This window comes from Lissotriton helveticus, chromosome 3_1 (assembly GCF_964261635.1).
Source record: "Lissotriton helveticus chromosome 3_1, aLisHel1.1, whole genome shotgun sequence".
NCBI classification, from domain to species: Eukaryota; Metazoa; Chordata; class Amphibia; order Caudata; family Salamandridae; genus Lissotriton; species Lissotriton helveticus.
The window spans coordinates 1,148,631,009-1,148,656,423 of record NC_136061.1 but is presented as its reverse complement, the minus strand read 5'-3'; the positions used below and the strand labels follow the sequence as shown (position 1 = coordinate 1,148,656,423).

The 25,415-nt window shown below is 44.5% G+C and overlaps 1 protein-coding gene across 1 annotated transcript in view; it reads left to right on the top strand.

Annotated features, from left to right (window-relative positions):
• Window positions 1–12,020: 12,020 nt before the first annotated feature.
• Window positions 12,021–25,415, top strand: part of LYPD6 (LY6/PLAUR domain containing 6) — a 139,992-nt gene continuing 126,597 nt past the window's right edge. The window contains exon 1 of the mRNA XM_078681760.1: window positions 12,021–12,096. The gene's annotated coding sequence lies outside the window, so the exon portion shown is untranslated. The remainder of the gene's footprint in view (window positions 12,097–25,415) is intronic.

Below are 25,415 nucleotides of genomic sequence, written 5' to 3'. Positions count from 1 at the left end.
TTTGTGTAAAAGATGCACCATGTTGCAAGATAGGCCTCAGTTCATTTCCAGCAAGATACCGTCAGTTTAAAATGTATATAATTAGGACTGTGTAGGGGGTATGGAGAAGCTGAGGCTTCAGTAAGTGTCAAAGTTGTTGCATGCAGTGCGTACTCTTTCATATGCTGGACTACATCTGCACAATGAGATACCTAACCAAAGGAAACACAAGTGATGTGATTGTGAAATGAGCAAAAGAAATTGCACGTTTTTGAAATACATTACCTGTGTTTCCTAACATTACGAATCATATTGTGCAGATGAAGTTTAGGCCTGTCCAGGGAAACAGAGGAAGTCTGAACTTTATTGGTTGGCCTGCACATGTATTATCTCCTCTGTACTCTTGAACAAGCCTAAATTTGATCTGCAACCCTGAGTAGGCCTCACCTGAAACAAACGTCTGGATAGGACACACCTTATTGCCATCCTGAAACAATCATTTAAAATGTTAGGAACAGTTTTATGATGATTGTGCACCTCTTTTGCGCTGCCATTGCGTCACTTTTGTGAGACAACAGCATTGCAAAAGATGCACCATGTTCCAAGATAGGCCTTACTTCATCTGCATCAAGATACTGTTAGTTTAAAATGTATATCTTTAGGACTGTGTAGGGGGCCTGGAGAAGCAGAAGCTTCTGTAAGTGTCAAAGTTGTTGAAAAACTGTTTGTCCTTCAATCTTTTCCCTTGTCTTTTCTAATTTTTAAATATATGTTTTAATATTTTTCAAATGTTTGTTATCTCTTTCACAGATTGAAAGTATAAAAATAACAAGTGACTAAGTTAACGACAATTATAAGGTAAATGTTTTGTACTCTTTTCGTTTCATTTCTATCACATTTAACTACTATTAGTTCCACTGCTTCATTTATTTAACCCTCACTTTCCTGCCTTTGCTACTTCCCTCATTCCTTTCTCTATTACTTACTTACTCTACTCCTTCCACTCCTTTTCTCAGTCCCTCTCTTCTCATAGTTCCTCACTCTTGTTCACTCACTCCGTCTCTATTACTCTTAGTGTCTTTGACTGATCACTCTTTCACTACTTGTTCATTATGCTTTCTCTGTGTAGTTGAAGCACACTAAGGGGCATATTATGAACACAGCCAATAAAATTATTGCTGTTTTTATCGGCAGAAAACTGCTGCAAAAGCGGTTTTAGCGGCAGTTTTCTGCCGCAAAAGCGGCTTTAGCGACACATTTCTGCCGATAAAAGCTGCAAAACTTTTATTGCCTATGTTCATAATATGGCCCTATGTTATTTACATTTCTTTGCTGTTTCAATTATTCTTTTTCTGTTACTTCTTCTTTTCTGCTTTCTGTTTTTTCTCTCTGTTATTCCACATGTTTTAATCTTATTTTGAACATTCACTCACATTCTCTAAGAAACTCTTCTTTGTTATTCTTCTACTGTCCTTTTTTTCTTTCACTTCCTTATCTATTTTGTTTTTCACATTTATATCCTCTTCCATCTTTTCTTCGCTAAATAAATCTATTAAACAGTATCTCTGGTTTAGTCCCTATAGCTGTCTTTCTTTTAACATTACTCTCTGTTTACTTCCCTTATACTTACTCTTCTTTTTATTTTTTTTAATTTTTTTTGGTTCGCTCCCGGTTCGCGTACCGGCGAGCGAACCGGGAAGCGAACCAAAAGAAATAGAGCTTGCCAGAGTGCTAAACATTCTAGCAATTTTTTTATAAAGGGGAGGTAGTTCTGAAAAGAACTTTTTTTTTAATGTTTTTGTTGTTTTATATATTTTTTTATTTTTCTGAACATTTTTTGTTTTTTTTGTATTTTTTGAACAATTTTATGTTTTTTTTGGTTTTTTGGGGGGGGAAACAACAAAAAACAGGCATTGAAAAGGGCTCAACAGGAGCAAATTTTTTTTTTCTTTTTTGGGGCGTTTAGAGCACTTGTGGTTTTCATATGCTCTGTTTATTAAATTAACACTCATATTGCCACATGAGAGTAAGGTACCGCAATATATACAGACTATTTTCATGTGGACAAAGTTTTCCTGAATGTTTGGCACTGTTTCCCGTGCCTCTGGCCCCGACAGAGATAACTGTGCCGATGTCCTGGCCACAGGAGTTGGTGGGTTGTCATGGAGGTCACGCATCTCTGCCCGGCTGTAATTTAGTGGATGCCACCTCTGCATGTGACGGTGCATAGTATAGTTGCCGTAACTATACATCTTATCTGTGCCTCTAGATAAGTCCTCTTTGCATATGAGGCACGTCACATACCGAGCATTAACTTTTTTCTGTCCTTCAGGAAAAGAAAAAAACTGCCAAATGAAACTATTTTTATGATGAGATACCCGGGGCTCCTCTTGTAAAAAATGTGTTGCCTGTATTTCCTCTTCCTCTTCTTGATCCTCTTCCTCCTCTGTGTTGGGAAGGAACTGTGGAGGTGGTCCTCTCTTCCTATGAGGAGGTGGTGGTGGTGGTGGGGGTGCACCAGCTGCAGCTACTAGTGAAGCCATTTTCCACTCAGCAAAATAGGTCTTCCTTTCACAAAGTTGAAAGTCAGAGTGAGAAAAAAGGTGGGGGCTTTCATCATTTTGGAAAAAAAATAGTTCTAAACCAATGAAAAGTGTTATTTTTAGGTCACCTGACCTAGCCTTACATCATTAGGAAACCAAAAGTGAAATGAACCAATGAAAAGTTTTATTAACAAGTCACATGACCTGTTACGCTTATGTTACGCGCTGCAGAACGCGCTCCAGATCGCTTCCAGTTCGCGCTCCGGAGCACTTCCGGGTGCGCTAACGCGGCACGTCATAAGACGCATTACGCGGCAACGCGATACGTCGCGCTTTCGCGACGCGCCCCGGATCGCTTCCGGGGAGCTGCGTTTCGCGTCTCAGTTCGCGTACCGGAGCACTTCCGGGTGCGCTAATGCGGCGCGTCATAAGACGCATTACGCGACAACGTGATACGTCGCGCTTCCGCGATGCGTCACGATGTTGATTTCTAACGCGGCAGTTGCGCAAACGGAACGTTTACCGGTTCGCGGACCAGGTCGCGGCACCAAATTGAGCTAACGGGAAGCTTCCCGGTTCGCGAACCGGGAGCGAACAAAAAAAAATAATAATAAAAAAATGTATTAATAAACATATAAAATATATTTTTTGATTTAAAGAAGAATACATTTTACAGCTTTTGATATTTGCTATTAAAAAACCATTGAAATTCACTGAAAAAACCATAGGTTATAGACCATATATAGTTAGGAATTAGCATTACATTTCCTCCACTATATAGTTATACACACCTTACTTATTGAAACATATACTAACACATATTTACTCTCTTATACAATCCCTGATACAAGTTCACAATGATCCATACAGCCACTCACACATTCACTGGCTCTTATGCACAGTTATTTATATATGTCAACTCTCACATGTACTGTGTTTTACATATGTACTTACTTTGACATGTAGCACTGAGATATCCATTCACTCACTAATACACTCATGCACACAGTCAACCGCCCATACAACTGTTTCCACGTGCACTTTTGAACCCATACATCTAGTGAATCAACTGCTCACACATGTATGCACAGAGTCATACACCTCCCAGCCACCCACACACACACTCAGTCTCCTATACAAATACTTGGGAACCAATCAATAACCCATATAGTTAGTCATATAGCTAATGATCAACACATGCAGCAGATTACAGAACAACAGACACAATGATGCACAAATTAAAACAGTTTAGTCACTAACCCATGCACTCAGTGAGACACATTTAATCACTCACTCATACAGTCAGTCATGCACCTACTAAATCCTTCATCCAGACACTTATACATCCACTCATTCTTCAATATGTAAGACATATTTTAACTTTACAGAAACATACAGTCACTGGATGTTGTCATCAGTGATGTCATCAGTGATGTCATTTGAGATGTCGTCAGTGATGTCACTGACCATGTCATGAATGATGTAATATGTGACATCATCAGCAGTGGATTGCGGGTGCGCGATATATAGTTAGTGCAACTAACTATATATGGAATTTCAATGGTTTTGTGTGAGTAAAATAAGGTTTTGTAAATGCTAATTCCTAACTATATATGGTCTATAACCTATGGTTTTTTCAGTGAATTTTCAAGGTTTTGTAAATGCTAATTCCTAACTATATATGGTCTATAACCTATGGTTTTTTCAGTGAATATATATATATATATAAATTTGTTATAGCACTTTTTTCTCACAAACATAATTGTCTTGTAAATAGTTCTGAAACGGTATTTTGAATATACAAAATGTATAATTGTATACATTTTTTAATATAATGACAGAGGACTAAAACTTGAGAATGTGTTTCTTTACACTAAGGTGCTACTCTTTTGGTGACACTTATACACATATGTACTTATAAAAAACAGTTATTTCACGTTAAAGTTGTGCTTGGCCATGTAGCAATTGAGTATTATACGACTATGATTTGCATTTTTACAATACTTTTTATGCTTGTTTTTTGGTTAATAGTCTAGATTGGGTGTTCTGGCAATACGAGGTATGCTATGCATTCATGCATATGATAAATTTTCCTTACTTGTTATGTGTAATGACAACAGTGCATTCAATCAGTTATTTTGCCACTTACCAAATGTTTGTTATTTATTTGCAAACAGTAACCAATCTGGATTACCAGTAATATTTATTCCAGCATGTTTTAGAAATTAGTGTTTGTTTTCTTTGGATGCAACCAATGTACATAGTCTTTGTGAATAGATGCACTATGCCTTTAAATTTCTGCTATCTGATATCAAGCACAACCATGTGACTCACGTGTGGAAGGTGTGGCCCAATGGGGTGGGCTTTCACTATGCAGATAAAAGAACTTTCCAATGTTTAAAATGTGGTGTGTGAACAAGAGTACGTCAGTACTCGAAACGTTACATTTTGGAAGGCACTTGGAATAAATAACATCTTGCCTGGACTACGTGGGGTCTGTCTCTTCTCTCGCCGCTGCTGTCACCGCTGCATGTGGAGGTTTGAAGGATTTGCATAATATATATATATATATATATATATATATATATATATATATATATATATATGAAAAGAAGTCCTTGACCGCTATCAACGCGAACACAACAGGAGCAGACCCCTTCTCCAATGAAAAATACTCCAAAAGGAATTTCAGTAAATCGCCATCACACCGTTAATCGTGTTGCAGTGAAGGTTTATTTGCAGCATTAACAGAGCAAATGCTCTCCATGACGCGTTTCGTTCCACGGGCGGAGCTTGATCACATATATATATTCACTGAAAAAACAAAGGTTTCAGTGGTGTTATAGCTAGCTGGGCATTTCACTCATACAAAAACATTGAAATTCCTCCGTTATAGTTAGTTCTACTAACTATACCTCGCTCGCCCGCAATCCACTGCTGAGGATGTCACATATTACATCATTCATGACCTGGTCAGTGACATCACTGATGACATCACCGATGACATCTCAAATGACATCACTGATGACATCATCCAATGAATGTGGTTTAGTTTGATATTTAAATAAGTATATATATATATATATATATATATATATATATATCAATCTGCATTGTAGACTGAGTGGATGTAGAAGTGTCAGGATGGAGGATTTAGTAGTGCTGTGATTGACTGTCTAAGTGACTAATTTAAAGTGTCTCACTAAATATATGGAATAGTGATTACACTGTGAATACCTTTATCACTCTATCTCTTGTTGTGTAAACTACTACATAAGTTGGTCACTAGCTATGTGAAAGTCTATATTATTTATTAATTAGTTAAGTGAGTATTTGTATGGGATAGTGAATGTGTGTGTGGTTGGGTGGGAGTTGTGTGACTGTCCAAAGATGTGTAAATAGTTGATTTAATAGGTATTTGAGGTTAAGACTGCACATGGAAACACTTGTTTGGGTGATTGAATCTCTTTATAGGTGTGGTGATGAGTAAATATATTTCTCAATGATACATGTCCAACAAAGTAGAAATATAAAAGGCAGTGTATGTGACAGTTGTTTCTAAATAACTAGGTTCCAGAGGGTCTACACAAGAAGGTGTGAGCCTGCGGTAGCCAGAAGACTAGTCAGAAACAAAGGGCCCTAGACTGACTTACGCAAAAATTCACTGTGACAACTCAATGGATGGTCAAAAGTACCCATCAGTCACCACTCGAGACCGCCCTTCATCATTTGGGATTTTTTTAGGACCATCTATGCAAGTTGATGATACTCAAAAACACGGGGAGACTAGATGGTAAACAGTTCTCCCCCGTTGAGTGACAATAGTATGGTATACCACTATCTGTGACTGGTAAGTGGTAGAGGAGCGGTGTGACTGAGGGAGTGCAGTGCAAAAAAGCCAAACGTGAAAAATTAATAGAAAAAAGTGTCTAAAAGGTCAACATGTTTCAGCAATTCATCGACACAGTGGTCGTTGCTTTCTTCAGGACCTCATAATAATTAATTGCTACTGCAAATCAAAATAGTAAGTGAAATTTGTAAAAGGACAAGTACATTAAATCACCTGCAGTCTCCAGGTGACGAGTCTTGTCCTAACTCACAGCTCGTGTCGTTCACACAGTCTGCGAGACGTGAAGACCTCACCCCACCTGGCAGCGGCTCTGGGATAGAGTGAAGCACCGCTCTAACCGTCGGTACTCCTTCGCCGGCGTCCAAACCGACTGAGTGTCGATGAATTGCTGAAACATGTTGACCTAGTTCCACCCATAGACAGTGCATTTCTCAAACTGTCTCCACATAATAATGGTTTTAGATTTGGTAAAGAGAGCATCATCTGAATAAAGTTTGCTCTATGCTCCCTTATCCAATTTTAGACACTTTTTTCTATTAATTTTTCACGTTTGGCTTTTTTGCACTGCACTCCCTCAGTCACACCGCTCCTCTACCACTTACCAGTCACAGATAGTGGTATACCATACTATTGTCACTCAACGGGGGAGAACTGTTTACCATCTAGTCTCCCCGTGTTTTTGAGTATCATCAACTTGCATAGATGGTCCTAAAAAAATCCCAAATGATGAAGGGCGGTCTCGAGTGGTGACTGATGGGTACTTTTGACCATCCATTGAGTTGTCACAGTGAATTTTTGCGTAAGTCAGTCTAGGGCCCTTTGTTTCTGACTAGTCTTCTGGCTACCGCAGGCTCACACCTTCTTGTGTAGACCCTCTGGAACCTTTTTGTTGTCATATACTCTTGGGGACCGTTCACAGAGCTTGGTCTTTAAATATTCCCCTGGGTCCTATTCTCACCGTAGTGTTATTGTTGTTTCTAAATAAGTATACATAAGACTCAGTGATTGTATGAGTCACTGTATCGAAAACTGTATACTTGCAATAGTAATTTTATAACACACTGAGTGAGTGATGTCACTGACCATGTCATGAGTGATGTAATATGTGACATCATCAGCAGTGCATTGCGGGTGCGCGAGTTATAGTTAGCTGAACTAACAGGGAAATTTCAATGGTTTTGTACGGGTGAAATGTCCAGCTAACTATACCACCCCTGAAACCTATGTTTTTTTCTGTGAATTTCTAAGGTTTTTTTAAATGCTAATTCCTAACTATAACGTCCCTGAAACCTATGGCTTTTTTTGTGAATTTCTAAGGTTTTTTAAATGCCAATTCCTAACTATAATGTGCCTAAAACCTATGTTTTTTTCAGTGAATACATATATATATATAGTGAGCTCCAAAGAAAGATGACACGCACTCACGGGGGTTTAAATCTGGATCGAATTTATTTAGCACAAAGGAAATGAAACGCGTTTCGGCGGTACGCCTTCGTCAGTGTAAGGCGGCCGCCATAACGCTGCATAATATAAACAAAAAACATCATTATCAGATCTCCTGGGATCTGTCCCACAGGGACGCCATTACGATGTCAGGCAACATGAATGTTTGCACAAAGAACCAAGTAAAGTATTTACATTTCGTAATATGCATGAAAGGCATATAGATTGTGCGTTCAGAATAATAAAGAAATAAAAAAAAATTATATATATATATAACCGCTGGGTTTTAGCCTGGAGGCCAGAAAATTGTTAACATGATCTGCGCTCGATAAAGTCATATATCATGTAGGGACCCATAGCGTTAACCAGTTTAGTTCAGTCCTTTCGTACGCTTAAGTGCCACAATGGACCGTTATTAAGCCTACTCCCTCATGTTTAAACCAAGACACAAAATGAAGCCCTCAGATGGGCTGGTGTGGCAAGATTAGTCAATGCAAAGGTTAAAATTCAAAATCAACTAGCAACACCATGTCATTGATTATCTGTTTGAGCTGTACTAGATATATTATAAATTAATCTGATGCACAATTGATAGAAATTTAAATTCATAACGTGAAGCCTGAAATCCCACAAGAAGTTACTCTAATCAAACAATTTAAGAAGAAAAAAAATAATAATTCAGTAACAAACATTATTTACAATTTTACAGGTGTTCTCCTAACTCCTCCCCCATATTGAGTCCCAAAGGTGTTTTTGTTGCCAGGTCAATAATGTAGCAAGACTCTAATCTCCTGAGCGTTTCTCTCTATCTCAACCTCTTGAATCTCAAGCTACATGGTCTAGACAAAAGTAACTCATAAGTTTGCGATTACTGTTGTGATAAATTTGAAAGTGATGTGTTACCGGGTAGTAACTGTCATTATTCTGTATTGCCCTCTGATGTTCTAGTATGCAAATTTTGGCTGGGTGGATAGTGCTCCCTACATATCTGAGGCCGCACGGGCAACTAAGGCAGTAAACTACGAAGGGTGTCAGACAGTTCATGAATTTCTTGATGGCTACAGGATCACTCTTGCCAGGTATGTGGTAGCTAGTTATTTTCTTGCTATCTGCACGGGCTTTGCACTTATTGCATGGGTAAAAAACACTTATACCCTGAATGCCTCTGGTAATAGGGGGTAAATGGCTCTGTACTAAGTGGTCCTTGAGTGACCTGGTCTTGCGGAATGCCACAGATGAATGTGTATATATATATATATATATATATATATGTTACTGCTCCAAAGGTTGTCCTCCTGTAAGTAGCACTTGACTATCAGCCTGGCTAAACTTCCATTTCACAGACGGTACTGAGAATACAGTGTCTATTTCGTTCCAGTAGCAGGTCTTAGGACAGATAGACAGTGGCTCATTGTTGGCTGTTGAGACTGTGCTGACTCTTAAGAGGGATTATTGCTGCATCTCTACAACAGTGATGAAGATATATTCCATGCATATTCTTAGAACTTGGACCAAGGCTCTGTCCTGTGCCAAAGAATCCTTTTAAAGCATGTGCTGGCCTGCATCTGTGTGTAACATATTTGGCTGTCTTTCATACGTTTCTTTGGGTTCATGCTTCGAGGAATATTGTGCTCCAGTTTAGTGCTGATTTCGCCATTAGTGCCTTTTTGATGCTGTACAAAACCCATAATATCCTTTTTGTAGGAATAAATGTACTGACACATCTGGTGCAATAGTGCATTACTGCATCCTAGTAGAGTTAATTTAGCACGGGAAAAAGGCCCTTCCTATGAATTCATCCAACAGGTATTCACTGCACTGCGAAATACATTATTTAACTGACACCAGCAATGTGGATCATAATGTTTAAATCACACTGGGGTCGTTTGAAAACTATAGTGCACATGGTGACTTTTGATTGGGTCCATAAGGCTCTAATAACCTGGGCATTGATTGTGTGGAAGAAGCCCTCATTGCTAGGCCCTCATGAATCGTTTTTTGTCAGCAGGGCTCTCTGGTATGAATCCTGGTTATTCTTACACATTTTGCTAAATTGTTGCCATTGGAAGACTATTTGGAGGAGACCATGTCCCACAGAAAACTCGATGTTGCAGCTGCATGCACTTTGCTAGCAACGTTCACTACATTAATTTATAAACTGTATCGAAAACACATTAATCAAATATCTCACATTCTTTTTCTATACAAGGACATACTTCACTTGACTTTTCTGTAGACTTTTAATGACATTTTAAGGCAGAATAATTTTTCACATGATACGCATACTTGTTATTGGAAATTATGCATATTGTGGAAAAAGTTACACAGTATCGCCCATCCTTCCATTGGTCCTTCTAACATCAGTCAGTGAGCCTCCACAGAAAGTGACACTTCTGCACTAAGTTTGCATGGTGGCTGATTCACTATGCCCAATGTTTGTGGGAAAGGGTGGGGTAGAACCATATTTTAAGTACAGATATATTACGAGTCTGGCCGTCAATGGGCCGCAAGTCTCTCAACCGCCTCGTACGACCGGTGCGGTAGGGCCAACCTGGGACCCTTGCAACTGCCAGGGATCAGAAATCCCTGGCAGTGGCGCATCGGTATTGAGACAACAATATGAGCGGCCCCACCAAACATAATATGTTTCCTCACCGCCACACTTTTCATGGCGGTGCAACCTCCATGAAAAGTGTGGCAGTGAGGAAATAAGTGGTCCTTTCAGGGCCTCCTTGTGCCTCATGCCATGTGGATGTACACAGGAGGGGCACAGCATGTGACTCCATCTGTGTATGCACACCAGTACCTGCACGGCAGTCCATGCCATGCTCTACTGCCTTTGACTTTCCCATTGCTGTGCCTATTTCATAGGCACCGCTTTGGGAACGCCAAAGAACAGCCCGCCAGATAGGAGAAAACTCCTGATCTGCGGCCAGTTCCTACATGGGTTTGGCAATGCAGGAACGGGGTGGTCCAGCTTCCGCACTGACAAACTCTTAATAAGGACTTAGGTTCTAGGTTAGAGGTATTTACAATGTGGGGTGGGCCTTCCCCCTGGAGGGACTGTATTGAACTTGGAAGTAAGCCGCACCAAGCACTGGCCAGGAGGAGCATCATACTGAAAACATTGCTATGCTCGCAGTGAAAATGGGCCATCAATACGCTGTTGTGTCACTCAGCGCCCTGGCTGGCAGTAGGTGTTGTGGGTGCGGAGTTCAAATAACCTTCAAATCCCCCGTCTGTATTGTTTAACAAAGGATCACACTATGGCTACTTCTATACTTTTGGGAGACCAGGCTGCCTATAACGTGTTGGCATTCATGGGTTTGCATTTTTTCAGGGATAACTGGACATAACTGCAATGTATGAACTTTTAAAATGTTTAGAGCTGTCAATGGTATAGAATAATTGTGAGAAAAATGTTAATGTAATTTTGGGGTCCAATTATTATTTTTATTTTTTTACACAAGGAGTGGGCACAGCACAAAACATTTACCACTGCTCTAGGTGAACATTCTTGCTCTCTTTTGAGTTACGGCCATCGCTCCAAATTGTGTGTTGATACTTCACTTAGCCAACATAGACTTTGTGTGCGTGCCTGCCTGGCATCTGAGGCAGCCGCGGTCGGCAGTAGGAGTTCCTGCAGGGCGGTGACGTGGAGAGGGGGAGGGGTAGGGTGGGGGGTAGTAATTTATGGATTACGGAGTTTAACAGGTAAGTAAACATATAAATAAATAAAACGAATTTTGTTGCGTGCACTGCATCACCAAATGCAATGCAGTGCGCGCAACAAAATTCGTTTTACTTATTACATTACTACCCCCACCCTGCCCCTCCCCACGTCACCGCCCTGCAGGAACTCCTACTGCCGACCGCGGCTGATCTGAGGCCAGCCTCGATGTAATGTAACATTGTGCAAATATATTTTTGTTTTTTGCATAAATTAGTTGATATTGCACCAAACGCAATTATTTACACTTGCTTATTTACTATGCCTGGTACAGTGGAGTGGGGCGGGTAATACATGTAGGAGTACATTTAACAATCTCAAAAAATTAAACCAATAGAATGAAAATGATTTAAAATGGCTCAAATATGCTTATTTCATAAATGACAAAGCAGAGAAGCTTTGTGAAGTGCACATTATTTTAATTGCACCCTCTGTGAAAATCAAATTTATTTATGTTTGTCCATGTCTTCTACATAGTTAAATGGGACGCATCTTATTGGACATATCACAGAGTCTTGAAATTCCTGGTCATGGGCAGATTCACTTTTCAGGTATTATTTTTTTCAACTTTTTTTGAGTCCTTTGTATCTTAATTTAGAACATTTGCATATAATTAACAGAGTTGCGATATTAAGATGAATGTTTATTATATGTGTTCTGATCAGTCTAAAAAGATACCATAGGCAAACAGATCCATGAGGAAGGCTACTGTAAAAAAATAAAGTGGAATTGTTGGCTCTTGATTGTTAAATGTTGAGAAATTGCTGAATGTTATAAGTGCGTGAAGTGTCAAAATTTAAGTAAAATAACGTCATACGTTTAAAAAGGATATAATTGAGTGCACATTCCATTTCCACGTAATTTAAGTCTCCATTGTTCTGGAATTCCTTAACAAGTTTCTTGAGTTATTTTTCCTTTGCTTACTTGTTTACAACCAGTTTCATATAAAGTGAACAATGCCTCAGCAGTATAAGAACAGCTTACAAAAGATACGTTTGAATTTGGTCATATAATTTTGCCTATGCACAATTTAAACAAAAATGTAAAACAAGATCATGAATCCAACAACTAAAGTGACAGAATATAAAGACACACACACCAACACCCATATGCTTTTCACAGTTACACTATTTTGTATATTCCACCACTAGCCGTGCTTACACATAAAGTGCTGAGTTTTACCATAGCCTTGATGGGAATATGAGATAATAACACATGCAATGGCAGGGCATTAGCATATATACAATGTCTAGTGAATAGTCCCGCTCATGTGCGGGGACCCCGGAGCAATCAAAAATAATCTCTTAAGATGTCTTCTGTGCAGTCCTGCATAGACACTTAAGAGAGAATTAAAGACAAATAATGCAGCTTGTCGCAAATCCAGAAGGGGCCTGAACTCGTTCTTGTCTTTCTTGCGCACCAGAAAGAAGCGTGAGTAAAGACCCTTTCCCTTTTGAGACAGAGGGACGTCTTCTATCGCCCTTTTTCTTAACAGGGTATCTGCCTCCGCCTGGAGCTCGCGCAGTTGGAACTGCGAGCAAACCGGTAGAATTGCTGGAGGCGGGCTGAGAAAACGAAGACTGTATCCATTGCAAACAATATTCAGCACCCACTTGTCCTGAGTAATTTTTCTCCACTCTGCCAAGTAATTTTGTATGCTTCCCTCCACCGGAGCGGGTAACGGAAGAGGGGGAAGTAGCACCTCAGGGCTTAGACCCGGCCGGGCCCTTGTTCACGGAGGAGGACTGCTGACCACCTCTGCCCCTCTGGCGCTTTTGGAACGGCCGCCGCTGGTACTGCTGCTGCTGCTGTTGCTGCTGTCCAGCCTGCCAACCTTGCCCTCTGCCCTGCGCACCGTAACACCTGTGGAACGGGCGGAAGGTCTTCCTCTGTTCTTTCGGCTTCTCCAACCCGACAGCCGTCAGGGTTTCAGCCTCCGCCTTCATGCGGGCCATCTCCTCATCCGCATGTTTGTCAAACAGGTTCGCTCCTGAAAACGGTAGGTTGGAGACCCTCTGCTGCGCCTCTGGCTTCAGCGACGTCAGACGCAGCCAGGCGTGGCGTCGCAGGTTGATCCCATGGCAGTACCCGTGGGCTGCCAAGAGCGAGGAATCCGCAGCCGAGCTTATCACCTGGTTGGAGACCATCATCCCCTCATTAATGATCTCTTGGAAATCCTCCCTTCTGTCCTTGGGAAGGTGACCCAGGAACTGCTGCAGGGACTCCCATAAGGCCCTTTCGTAACGGCCCAACAGAGCCGAGGCACTCGCGGCCTTCATAGAAGTGGAGGCAATACCGCAGACTTTCCTGCCGGCTGAGTCCATCAAGCGGCTCTCCTTGTCAAGAGGCACCATCGACGACGGGCGGTGGAGTGCTGTTTTCTCGCCGCCGTAACTATCACTGAGTCCGGTACAGGGTCCGAGCGAAGGAACGCCGGGTCTGAGTCCTGGGCCCTGTATTTGTTTTGCAGCCTGGAAGGTGCCGATTTTGTAGAGGCAGGGGTGAGGAAGAGCTCCATGGCAGGTTCTTCCAGCCCTGGCACCAAGGGCAACAAGGGGCGAGACAGCTGTTTCTTATGCAGGGTCTCGAAGATGACCGAAGTCGCATGCGTGGGCACCGTGAGTGTAATGCCCAGTTTCGCCACCCCACGTAACAACACCTCTTGGAAGGAGACGATGTTGTTTACTGGAGACACCCTCGTCCGAGGGGAGTCCGACAATGTAGGCGAATAGTCCCGGGCGCTGGACGAGTCTGTGTGGCGGGACTTAGACCTGTCCCTCCTGTGGCGCCGTCTGGACCGTGTGGAAGAAAGACCGTCACTCCTGGATCTGTCCCTCCGTCTGGAGCCAGATCTCAACCTCCTTGGCCTCGGTTTGTCCACTGGCCGTAAAGGAGGGAGCCTAGGACGTGGAAGCCCCGTAGGTGGTGTCGGGAGATGAGGCAAAGAGAGAGACATTGGTGGAGGTGGCGGTGGAGGAGGAGGAGGTTTATGGGGAGGGACAGGAGGCGGTGGAGGCGTCCTTGGGTCATGAGGGCAAAAAGGCCTGGGAGTACTCCGAGCCCGGAGACTCTACCACTCTTTTTCTTTTCTGCGCCGGCCTTGATGGGGGTGACCTAGAGGCCGACCTCCTCATGTACGAGCGACGGCGCCGCCGCGACTGTGGGCTCGTGGAAGCCGAGGAAAGGCTGACTACAGAGCCCTGGGACTCCGTCCTGGTCTTAGAACGCACCCTAGAGGTCGATTTTCTCCTTCTCGACGGTGACCTCCTCTTCGTCGTTGAGCGTCTCGGTGTCGATCGTCTTCTCGACGTCGATGATCGTTCTCTTCTCAACGTCGAAGATCTTCGTCTCGACGTCGATGATCTTCGTCTCGACGACGAACGTCGAGTAGACGCCGAATGGCAGTGTCGCCTCAAAGGCGAGCGCCGGAGCCTTCCAGACCCCTCACGACGTCGATGGCGTCTCGACGTCGACCTTGTCTGAGGTCTCGACGTCAAACGGCGACGTCGCTTCGACCCAGAGCCCTGGGAGACGGGGAGCAGACGGTGGTCATCCCTCTTGACATCGAGGCTATCGACGGAGACCTGGGTCATTTTCTGGCTTTCTCTTTCCTGGGGAGCCCCCTAGAGGCCGAAGTACGGGCAGAGGAAGAGGCCTCTCCATGCCCAGACCCACCTTGATCTTGCTGTCTTCTTTGCTCCAGTCCTCGGAGCCAAGTCTATTCTCTGTCCTTCAGGGTCCTGTTGGAGAACTGCTGGCAGATCTCAGAATCCACAGGGACATGAGAAGAAGGGAGACAGAGGATACACACCCTGTGTGGATCATATTTGGCCTTCTTCCTGGCACACTCAGGGCATTAGTCAAATAAGGAAGGCATATCTGACAAAAGAGTGGGCAAACTCACCAGAAAACTCCAGCAAAGGGAAGAAGGAGCAAAAACACGTTGAGTAAAACACTCTAAACACTTGAAAAGTGCCAAAAAATTAGAGAAAACACCCAAAAAAGGGAGAGCTTAATGCTCCAGGGTCCTGCTAGCAGGACCCGGAAAAAAGAACTGAAAGTGGATGGAGTTGCTGTGCATTCTGGGATACCGAGAGTTCTGGAAAGTTTCCTTAAAGGCACGGTATTCCTTTTTAAGCCACATAATGGCAGCCTATGGGTGGCTTTTCTGTCCATCCCTTCCTCTCTATCATTCCAAGGATTTTGTGAAGGGGGAAGTTTCTCTATGGGTGAAACTTGGTAGACTGTGCTGATTATGATATTGGTGGAATATCCTTTGCATTTCTAGTTAAAGTACTGGACAGTGTAGCCTTACAGGTATAGGCTGCATTATTTGTCTTTAATTCTCTCTTAAGTGTCTATGCAGGACTGCACAGAAGACAGCTTAAGAGATTATTTTTGATTGCTCCGTGGTCCCCGCACATGAGCGGGACTATTCACTATATTATGACTATAACAGGGATACCCCTACTACAGAACTGGAGTTATAGGTAAGAAACTACTCCTTATGCCTCATCACCTTCTCTGCGCGGCTAAATATGTTAGTATGAAACGCTCTTTGACTTGTTATTTTTTTTGTGAGCTTCCTGATTTGTACACTGATCTCTTTGGTGGGAATGAGTCATTATTATGTAGACATCAATATGACGGAGACAGATCACCTCTTATACCTTAATATTTGATGTTAAATCTGTTACACTTGACAGTCAAAAATGTATTATGTGGAAAAGTTACAGAATTGAAAACCTATGAATTATTATTTAAAAGTGAAGTCTTTAAAAAGCTTTATCATTACAGATACTACATTTACATGAATACTAAATAAAATACTATTCACATTTGCATAGCAGAGTGGTGAAGGATGGCACAAAGATATTGATAGACTTAAAAATAGAATCAGGATGATATATCTCAGACAGCAGAATTTGCTTCCCATTGAGTGGTAGATTTAGAAACTGATAGCGCTCCTTTATTTTGTTATCTGCGGATTTTCCAATTTTGCACAACGTATGATTGTGATGTTAAAAGTTTGGTTAGGTTCCAGACATAACAAGTGGTCCCATGGCTCCAAAGCAGGTTTTGTAATGATATATTGTATATAACCATATGTAATAATGTCTGGGAAGTTTTCACCCTCATAGAAATTAATGAGCTGCCCTATGTTCCCCGCACGTGCTTTCTGAGTGGTCTTAATTTTAAACAGAGTTGTATACACGTTAAAGATAATAAATAGTTAAGTTCATAGCTGTTATTTTGCACATATTTGCAGCTACAGATGTGTTTCTCCCACCTGGCACTGAGAAAATGTTCCCTACTATGATCAGATCCTTATGCATCACCAATACATTTTTTTGGGTCAAAGATTGATTTCCCAAGGAAAATGTCTACACATCCACCTGCTGCTAGTGATCAGTCCTCACATCTGTACATCCATCCATCTCTTAAACCTTGTGCGCATTCTTAGATATGTTACTCTCACTCTATATATTTGCTGTCACTTTGCTTCTTTGTGGTCTTCTGTGAAACAGATTTATCCTTCTTTGAGAAGGATGTGTTTTTCCATGCACATACTGGAAAATAAAATGTTTTTTTGTGCTAACCACTTGGATGCTAATGACAAGGGTAACTCGTCATGGAGTGCCCATTCATTTCAATGGAAATTAGATGAATAGCCTCCAAATGCCTTAGCATCCAAGTGGATTTATGAAACCGTCCATGTTCCATTACTGACCTCAAAGTAGCACTGAGTTCACAAAGGACCTTTAGTTATATATATTCTCAGTGTGAGGAAGGGGAGGAAGATTTTTCTCTAATGTGTACATTTCCACAATTAGCAGACGTTGCAGTATGGCCACAGAAGCCCACCTACGTTCACAAGCAGATGTATTCCCAGGTTCAAATGCAAACTGTTGAATTGACTAGCCTATCTAAAAGAGAGAAAAAGGTCAGAGTGCATATCCCAAGGGAAGCAGTCCCTCTGAACACGTAGGTTAAGCAAAGCACCGAAATGTACTTCCCGATGCTGGTATTTGTATTCTTATTGCACATTTTCTAAGAAGCAGCACATGGTTTGTAAAGCTCTTCCTACCCTGCCTTGATAAGTGTTAGCATCAAATTGGAGCAGTCAGTCTGGTATCCTACACATGTGACATTCTTCCTTTGTCAGCTTACTCATGTGCAATGAAGGGTTAGGATATGCAGCGAGTCTAACTCCTCTCCATAAAATCACATTAGCAACATTTCTTTTTACTCCATTGCTTACTATGCCTATAATGTAGATTGTTTCATGTGTTGTCTGAGGTGGGATAGTTCGACAGGTGTGACTTACATTGTTGAAATACAACTCCCAATGGAGTAGCATTTGTGATAAAGTAAAACATGTCTGCTTACCTGACAGGAAAACCAGCTAACCAAATCTGTTTGGGCTACTGTTGATTGAATTATAATTGTACTGCTCCTGGGTAGGTGTACATTATACCACATTCCACAAATCACATGGCAATAGCATCATAGCCAATATATCGACCTACCACTGCATTGTATACGGGGCGGCTCCTCCGCCAACGTGGAAGAGCATCGTCCGCTGCTCTCAGAGCAGAAAAAATAAAAACGAAATGATAATAACATAGTTAATATCATTTTATTTTTTCTTCGCTGCGGGGCTAGGTTAGGATGGGGCCAGAAACATTTCTGTATATTTGGAGATAGTAGGGGAGGCATTTTTTCAGAGGGTGATAGGGGTGTATAGCAGGAGGCCAGGTATTTACGTTTTAATTTAGAGTAGTAGGGCTTATGTTGAGGGTTCTGAGGTGGGTGACAGAAGGACAGGTATTTTATATAAAAAGTCTAAATACTATATTTGGTTAAAGCATTAGTCCTCTTCCCCTGTGTCCATATTGTAAACAGTTTTAGGTTATTTGAGGAGGGATAACAGCAATGTTTTCCACCTCGTGGTTCTGAGTGACATCATAGATAAGTCGAGCTTCGCCCTTGTTGTCTTTTTGCTGTCACTCAAAATCCCTCTGAGAATAACATCCTCATTATTTACAGTTCTCCATCCATCCTTGTATGTGTTGGTTGTACTTTGAATGACACCCAAACTCGCAAAGTAACTTTCTCGTGCAGAATAATGTATCCAATACAGCATAACAAATTCGGAATCTGTGGATAACTTCAAATTGAGTTGTGAATACTCATACATTAATAATCTCAATATTCTGATGTTAAAAATGGAGCATTACTCCCTGTTTAGAGTCAGTGGCATTGGATGAGCTCTGTAAGGTCAATTTACTTAATATTTTAAGCTTTGATGAACATATGTGTTAAACAGATAGATGCCGAATTTGCCAATTCACCACCAAGAGAACAATAATGCTTGGACGTATAAAAACTTTGTAAATTTGATGTGCTCATTAAAATGTCAGAAAGGTTTGAACAACTCTATTTGTGGAATTTGTAGGGTTTATTCGTGTGCTTTAGACATCACAGATCGCCTTCCAACTTATTTTGCATGTATTATCACTAGAGGGGATACTTCCCATAGCTGATCTTGTTGTCTTCCACCACCACTGTTGTGAAGATTAAGGCACATGACAGACAAGTTTGAAAACTCCCTCGAGCTCAGGCGATTAGTGTGCCACACAAATCCTATATTAAATTACATATCTAGAAGGAGGAAAAACTGCCACAAGATAAGATGTGGTATCTCTTTCACAGCAATTGAATTGAGCTGTGATTTGCAATTCTAAGACTTAAGTGTGCGTGTGAAAGGGAATGTAAGGCTTTTTTTCTAAAGTATTAAGGTGTTTATTTTCTTGTTTTGTGAGACATATTTCTAATGTATAAAAAAGCAAAACTGATAGTTCCTGTTCTGCTTGCAATATTATACCCCTTATTATTTTGTTGCACATTTCCTGGACCATAATTTAGATTTTGTAGTCCACAATTGTACTTTTCTGCATTAGAATGGAGTCAACCCAAAAGAAAACAGAAACAAACGATATGTTGCTCCAGAAGGCTTTTGCCTAAATGTGATTAACATTTCTGATTTTTAAGGATTTTTCATGAGATTTCAGAAGTACTTATTTTAAGATGCAACATTTCCAGGACTAGGTCTTTTGTGAATTCCAAGTTTCTAGTGTGCTAAATACTGTATGAATATGAATTTGCATTTTAAATCTTCTTTCTTGTTTTTCTTTGTGAAGACTCTTTCATAACACCCCATCAAATTGTGGGCTTTGCCGCCATATTCCTACCCTGGATACAGTTTTTTTTTCACAACAGGTTTTTATTGATTGAATTAGGCAGAGCAAGAAATGTGGCACCCCACAGTCAGGAGAAACCACCAGACATTTTGATACAATGTACATCACAGGGCCAGAGTCCAATCAAGAGTTATAGTCGAACACGAACAATGGGAACTACCCCCCCACCCCTACTCCCCGGAACTCCCACCACCCAAACTCCCCGTTATCCCTCCCTAACCCTGTGCACGTGTGTAGAAAGAGCATCAGTGCTTGATCGTGGCGTGGCAGATATGACGCATTTCACAGGACCATTTAAAGGTGTGTGCCTAGGGATCTTCCTCAGGTTCCGCTGGGGGATCTAGTGGCAATTCCCTATAGTCAGCCCACCTCTTCCATATCTTGAAGTGCTTGCGGGGGCATCCTTGTGCTTCGAATATTGGTCGTTCCAGACCCATACAAAAGTCTAACCCGGCTCTCCATGTACACAGGGGGGGGGGCCCTCTCGTCCTTCCAAGCGCGGGCCAGATCCTTTTTGGCCAACACTAGCCCCAATAGCAACAAATGGCGTTTATATATGTTCCCACCAACCCCTTCAAGGATGTGAAGTAGCCCTAGGCGATGAGTGCGTGGAAGGTCCCAACCCAGTACTTCAGACAGGCAGTTCCATACACCCCTCCAGAAACCAACTATTCTGGGACACGACCATACCGTATGGAGCAGTGTACCCACCGCCGCCCCACAGCGCAGACATTCCGGTGACCCAATCAGTCCTGCCTTCCACAGCCGCTCACGGGTATAGTAAGCCCTATGGAGAATTTTGAATTGGATTAATCTGAGCCGTATCGCGATGGCAGTCCCCCGCGGGGACTCCAGGGCCTCCCTCCAATCATCCTCGTCCATGGAGCCGATGTCAGCCTCCCAGGCCGTCCGTAAGGGAAGAAGGGTGGAGGAGCAGTGAGTGACCATCGTTTGGTATATACGGGACACCTTTTTATCCCCGAGGTCGCCCATGAAGACCTTCGCCTCAATTGGGCTAAATTCAGGAAGCGAGTCTAGATTGGCAATGCTGGGTGCCAGTGCATGTCTAAATTGCAGATAGCGATAAAACTGGGTCTGGGGCATGTGGAACTCTGCACTGAGCTCCAGGAACGACTTGAGCGTAGTTCCGGACATCACATGTCCCAACGACGAAATCCCGATTTTGTCCCAGCCGTCAAAGCCTGACAGCGAGGCAAGTTCGGGGAGACGTCCATTATGCCACAGCGGTGTTTCTGCAGTTAGTCTACCCCACCAGCCCATGCGACGTAACGCCTGTCGCCACACAGCGAAGACAGTTTTCGTAACACTAGGCAAAGTCCGCCGCAGCCGGGCTGAGTAGAGGATCGTGTGGAGCGTATTATCGCCAATTAATGCGCGCTCCAGGGCATAAGCCGGATCACTGCTGTCGCTGTACCACCAGTCATTTAGGATGAGCAGGTGGGAAGCTTGATAATAGGACAGGAGGTCCGAGGTGGCCAGTCCTCCACAATATGTAGATAAGAAGCACGCACGCAGCGCCACCCTGGCAGCCCCCCAGCCCACAGGAAGCGTCCCAAGACAGAGTTTACCTGCCGAAACCACTGGGGTGTGATGGGGTGGGGATAATTCTGCAGCTGATATAGGAGGCGCGGAAGCGCCACCATTTTGAAAATCGCGGACCTACCAAATATAGTGAGGGGCATCCGAGACCACGTTTTCACATCTGCTTGAACCCGCTCCCAAACAGGTATCATGTTGCGTTCCCAGGCAAGGCTCACCGATTCCGACAGGAACACCCCCAGATATTTTAAACCGCCGGCAGCTACCTGCAGTCCCGATGACCAGGGGTCCGTCACAGCACCACCCCCAAGGACCCACAAGGTGGATTTGCGCAGGTTCAGGTAAAGGCCCGAGACCTCCCCAAAGATCCGCATGATTTCCAACACCCGCGGCCCCGAGCATCGCAGGTCAGTAAGAAAGAAGAGGACATCGTCCGCGTACAGCGCAATTCTATCAGAGAGGTCTCCAGTCCACACAAAGCCTCGCATCTGTGCATCTATGCGCACCCAAGCGGCCAGAGGCTCCATGGCGAGGGCGAACAAGTAAGGGGATAAGGGACATCCCTGCCGGGTCCCCCGTCCAATGCGAAACATCTCCGACACCGCCCCCGCGACTCGCACCGCTGCCGTGATGTCAGTATAGAGTAGCTTGACATATGATAGAAATATCGGGCCTAGATTGAGGCGGGGCAGGAGCGCAAAAAGGTATGTCCAGCTCACCGAATCAAAGGCTTTGCTGATATCGGCTAGCAACAAAGCCGCCTGTTCACCCGTGGCACCCATGGCATCCACCGCAACCTGTGCGCGCCGGATATTATGGCGCGTTGCCCTGCGAGGCATGAAGCCAGCTTGGTCCGGGTGGACCAGGTCTGTTATGTAAGGAAGCAACTGATTCGCCAGGGCCTTTGCCAGTATTTTGGCCTCTACATTTAGTAAGGAGATGGGGCGATAGGAGTCATGTCTATCCGGGGGTCTACCTGGTTTCTGAAAGACCACTACTTCGGCATGGCGCCAATCTGGGGGCAGCTTACCCCGTGCACGCGCCGTCTCAAGTGCACGACGATAGTGGGATCCTAGTTGTAAAACTCACACGGGTAGCCGCTCGGCCCGGGGGCCTTACCTACATTGAGCTGTCCCAGGGCCTCCCCCAGTTCCTCGGCCGTGAGGGGAGCATCAAGGGCCCTCCTGGTCTCATCCGAGACCGCCTTAGGCTGCAAATCATCTATGAATTTAGCCACTTCGTCTGCAGATAAACGGTCACACGGGGCATATTGTGTCGTGAAGTAGCTAGCAAAGCTCGCCGCTAATTCGTTCGGGTCAGTAATAACCACCCTGTCGTCAGCAGTAAGTCCCAGCAGCTCAATGGGTTGAAGGCTGCGTTGACAAAGTCTATGGAGCAGTGTGCATGATTTATCTCCCCACTGGTATATTGTACTCCATGTGGCCAGCCACGCCTGTTTGGCCTCATCCATTAAGACCGACGCATATGATTGCTGCGCCTGGAGAAGCAACCGTATCACAACTTCATCTCCTCCTCCCCGACTCCGCTGCTCCAAAGTTTCTACCAGCGCGGCCGCCGCCGTTATCGTCTCCCGACGACCACGACGGGCCGCAGCACACCACGCGATGTCCACCCCCCGTATAGTGGGTTTCAAGGCCTCCCACACCACCTCTGCGTCGACGTCATCTATCAGATTTTCTCGCCAATAGTGGTCTATTGCTTCCCGAAGATGTCGGATATAGTTGGCTGCTGGAGATGCCACGAGGACATCCTCCACCGGAAGGGTTGACGTTTTCTAAGGAGTTCCACCCTGACCGACACCGGGGAGTGATCGGACAGTCCCCTCAGTAAGATCTCTGCCGCTCTCACTCTGCATAGGCATACTCTGGGCACAAACACATAATCCAATCGTGAGAAGGAGCCATGCACAGCAGATACAAACGTGTACTCGCGCTCCGTGGGGTGCATATGTCGCCACGCATCCACGCAGCCCATTGCTTCAGTCACAGCATGCAGCCTAGTGGGGGGAGAGGGGGAAGACCAAGCATCTCCTGGCGCCTCTGACGGTCCATACACGCATCCATCACTTCGTTCCAATCCCCCCCAACCACCGCTAAGGACTCCGGGATGTCCTCCCACACTGTGAACAGCCTCTCAGCCAGGGCCCACTGCAGAGGGGGAGGGGCGTATACACTCCCAAAGACCACAGGCTCTGTGCCTACCATTCCTTTGATAAAGAGATAACGACCCTGCGGGTCCACCCACTGCTTCTCATGGACGTAGGCCACCCTGCGATGAATTAAAATAGCAACCCCTCTGGATCCTCTGGAGAATCCGGCGTGGAAAACCTGATGATAACCAAACCTCTGTAGACTGAGCACCTTTGATCCCATCATATGAGTTTCTTGGAGCAAGAGCACATCAGCAACCTCTCTCTTCCCCCAGCGCAAGACTGCCCTACGTTTAACCTTGTCCAGCATCCCCCTGACATTCCATGTAATTACTCGCAGGGACTCATCCGGGAGTCTATGTATTGCATTAGCCATAATCAAGCGAGACCCACCAAGGAGGCCCCCTGCACCAACACCACTCATTACGCACCAACGTCAACATCCTTGTGAATTCCCCCCCACCTACCCCAGGACCCGAACACAACAAGAAAGGCAACATCCGCTTTCTCCCACACCCCCAACCCCCCCCTCCTTAACCTTCCCCTTCCCCACAACACCCACCCCACACCCCCCCTATACCTCATGGAACTATGAAGTACCTGTCGCGGCATGGGCAACCCCGAGCCCAAAACGGAGGGCCCGAGACCAACCATGCCAATGGATCCCAACTCCCCGAAACCCAAGAGTCTCATCCCCCCTCCCCTAATAACTCCCACCTTAGTAGGAGAATGGCAGCCCCTAATGGGTCATCCCCGAGCCACACTCCACCTCCCCACTCATGTTCAATAACGCAGTCTCGAATTGACGCTGAGGCATCAATAAGGCATTCAGTTAGCTGGGCCTCAATCGCACCGTCCCCAACCATCGGGAACTATACCACCAAACAGGGAGCACAGAGTACCTGGGGCCTTCAGTGATCTTTCCCAGATTGGTCTGAGTCCTCAGTTCTGCCACTATCTTGTGTACCGGAGACAGAGGCTGACCGCTTCCGTGATTTAGACCTCCGGTGTTTCCTGCTCTTGGCCGTTCGGTCTCCCCGTTCCTGAGATGACCCCCTCGAAGAGCCCGGGTTCAGTCCCGGCTGGGCATGCGGCCTGAGTGCCACCGTTTCGTCAGTCCATTTAAAGAGGTCTTCCGGAGAGTCGAAAAACAGCGTTTTGGACTGGAAAATCACCCTCAGACGAGCCGGGTACAGCAGAGAGTATTGGAGGTTCAGGCCTCGCAGCTTCGCCTTTGCGTTCATGAAGGATTGGCGCTGTTGCTGTACGAGCTTGGTATAGTCCGGAAAAATCATGATCTTTCGATTCTCGTATAGTATAGCATCCCTGGTTCTTGCTTCTTTCAAAATGGCATCCCGGTCATGATAATTCAATAGTCTCGCTATTACTGCCCTGGGCCGCTCACCCTCCGGCAGCCTCTGCGTCAGGGCACGATGTGCGCGTTCAACGACGAAGCAGTTGGATATAGTCCCCGTGGGCAGCCAGCTCATCAGCCACTGGGTGAGAAATTGTTCCATGTTCCCCTTCTCACATCGTTCCGGAAAGCCGACGAAACTGAGGTTGTTGCGACGTGCGCGTCCCTCCGCATCCTCCGCCCGGAGCGCTAGGCCCTTTTGCGCAGTTTCCATTGCCGCCATCCTCTTCTTTAGGCAACCCACGTCGTCCTCTACCACCGAGATTCTGGATTCTGCTTCCGTAATCCGCGCCACTGCATTCCGCAAGTCCTGGCGTAGCAAGGTGACATCTGCGCCCACCGCGCCTATTTTGGCGTCTAGTATATCTCTGTATTGTGTGATGGCAGCCATAAGCGCTGAGTTGTCCGGCCCCCCTCCTTGCCCTCCTCCCGAGGGTCCAGGGCCCCCACCGGGTCCTGTGA